The sequence below is a fragment of the Tupaia chinensis genome, unplaced genomic scaffold, assembly GCF_000334495.1.
Source record: "Tupaia chinensis unplaced genomic scaffold, TupChi_1.0 Scaffold000102_1, whole genome shotgun sequence".
Lineage (NCBI taxonomy): Eukaryota > Metazoa > Chordata > Mammalia > Scandentia > Tupaiidae > Tupaia > Tupaia belangeri.
The window spans coordinates 479,013-481,841 of record NW_006159566.1 but is presented as its reverse complement, the minus strand read 5'-3'; positions in this window follow the sequence as shown (position 1 = coordinate 481,841).

Below are 2,829 nucleotides of genomic sequence, written 5' to 3'. Positions count from 1 at the left end.
AGAATGGAGGAGAAGGGGTGCAGAGTGGCCGTACCCCTGCAGGGGTGACTTACCGCTTTTCCTCTCTGTCTCTAGCGAGTACACATGCTCTATTAAAAACAAAAACAAAAACAAAAACAAAAAACCCCAAAAAACTAAAAACGAGAAAAAAAGAATTCTGGCCCTGTGTGCATGTGTGCCCAAAATCCTGAAGGAGGGAGAGCTGGAAGGGGAAGGATTGCAGTGTGGGGATAGGCTGCTTTCTCACTTTCTCTCGCTTTGCCTCTCACCCTCGGCAACGACATGGAAGGTAACGGGGCCAGCCCTGTAGCACCGTGGGGGGTGCAGGGCACTGGGAGCTTGTGCCCACGTAGCTGACCCCCGTTTAAAGCTCACCCTCAATAGCTTGAAAACTGTGTGTGTGTATGTGTGTATGTGTGTGTGTGTGCACCCAAAATCCTTTTCTCTCTCTCTCTCTCTCTCTTTTTTTTTTTTTTGAGAGGTTTTTGCTATAGGGCACGTGTGCTCACCAGACAGACAGAGAGAGACAAACAGAAAGCGAGAAATCGCCCCCCAGGAGGGATGGCCATGCCGCGATCCCTTCTCCTCCATTTTCCTCTCGGGATCTTGGGCACGCGAGCACAAGCGCCCGGCATGAGTTTAAGCCATCGGGTCCGGGACTCGAACCACGGTCGACTACATGGGAGTCCAGTACATGGCCATTATGCTAACTGCTGGTCCCATGTGCCCAAAATCCTAACAGGAGGAAACAAGACTGCAATGTGATATCTCCTTCCTTCTCTGGTGAACACAAGTATCCTCTGGCAATTAGTAAAAGTTAGAAAAAAAAAGAAAAAGCCAATACTGTTTTCTCAAGAGTGTTCACTTGTAGTAAAAAATATAGTGGGTACTTTGTTATTATTCAACTCGTATAAATTGTTATGTTATTATTTCTATTTTCTATTTTATTAGTTTTGGTATGGGATACATGCAATGCCAGGAGAGAGACAGGGGTGGGTGGTGAGGGGAGGAGTGAGAAGTCACCCCCCGGGAGAGATGACCATGCGCTAGTCCCCTCTCCATTCTCCTCTTGGGAATTTTGGCATGCACGCACGTGCACCAGGCGTGTTTTTCAAGTTGCCAGGTCCTGGACTCTCACCACACAGTCTGCCATATGGAATCCAGCTGCCTTAACCACTATACCACCATGTGACCTCAAGACATTTTTAATGTATAGAAAGAAGCAGGTGGACCTATAGCTCTGAACTTATGGAAAATCAGATTGGAAATAAAAAAGGCATTAGCCTATAGGATGTAAACTATGTGTAATATTTGAAACAGTAAGATAAGATGAAATTGGGGGCAGCAGGTGGCATGCTGGTTAAGGCGCTGGACTCCCACATGGTTGAATGTAGTTTGAGTCCCAGACCTGGAGGTTTCAAACTCATGCATATATGTGTGCATGCCTAAAACCCCGAGAGGAGAATGGAAGAGAAGGGATCAAGTCGTGCCTATCCCCCCTAGAGGTTGATTTCTCTCTTTCAGTCTCTCTCTCTCTGTGTCTCTCTGGCAAGTGCACGGGCTTTATAGCAAAAATCTCTCTAAATGAATAAATAAATGAAGATGAAATTGCCCAGGGTTGGGGTCTCGGTTAGGGTTTTGGTCAGGAAAGGTGTCTATCTTCACGGAATTAATGTAGAACCTATCGAAGCAGCTGGCACAGGGTGCGTGAGGAATTTGTTGAAAGCAGAGTCTGTTCCCAGGACCAGCAGTTAGCGTAATGGCCATGTTACTGGACTCCCTTGTAGTCGACCGCAGTTCAAGCCCTGGACCCGGTGGCTTAAACTCACGCCGGGCGTGTGTCTGTGCGTGCCCAAGATCCTGAGAGGAGAATGGAGGAGAAAGGATTGCGGCGTGGCCATCCCCCCTGCGGGTGATTTCTCGCTTTCTGTCTCTATGTCTCTCTTTGTTTTTCTGGTGAGTGCATGTGCCCTATAGCAAAAATCCCTCCAGAAAAAGAAGAAAAAGAAAGCTAAGTCTGTTCCCAAGTCTCCCTTCCCTGCTCTCAGGAACCGGGTTGATCTAGGGTTCGCTACCACTTGACGGTGAACTAGAATCTACCTGGGAAACCGAATCAAGGCTGTAAGGCAGCTTGCTGTGAGTATTGGATTAGAGTTAGAAAGGATTTGTATGAGGCCAGCAGGTGATGTGGTGGTTAAGGTGTTGGACTCTCACGTGGTCAAATGAGGTTCGAGTCCTGGACCCCGCAGCTTGAAACTCACACTGGGCACATGTGTGTACATGCCCAAAATCCCAAGAGGAAAAAGAATTGTGGTGTGGCTATCCTCCCAGGGGGTGATCTCTAACTTTCTCTCTGTCTCTCTGGTGGGCTCATGTGCTCTACAGCAAAAATCTTTCGATACAAAAAGGAAAAGAAAGGATGCATATGAATATGAAATCAAAATTAGAGATAGCCAAAAAAAAAACCCAGAAATACTTTGCAATAAAGAATAAATAAAGAAAAATTAGAGATAGCAAAAAAAAAAAAAAAAAAAAACCCAAAAGCAAACAAACAAAAAACCCCAGAAATACTCTACAATAAAAAATAAAGTAAAACTTAGAGATGACCTCATCCAGCCAACCAGGCATCTTGAAGGATGACCTGAGTACTCTTTCCTTCTCCCATCCCATCTAATACAATGGAATAAAATAAAGACACCTGGATGCGGTCTTCTTATACCGCACCTTCCGCACCTTCTTTTCCTTCCGATAAACTTCCTTTTCCATGTAGATCCTAGGTGTTTCCTCAGTGAGTCTGCCTTTTAGCCCCAGGGCCGGCTGACAGTGTGC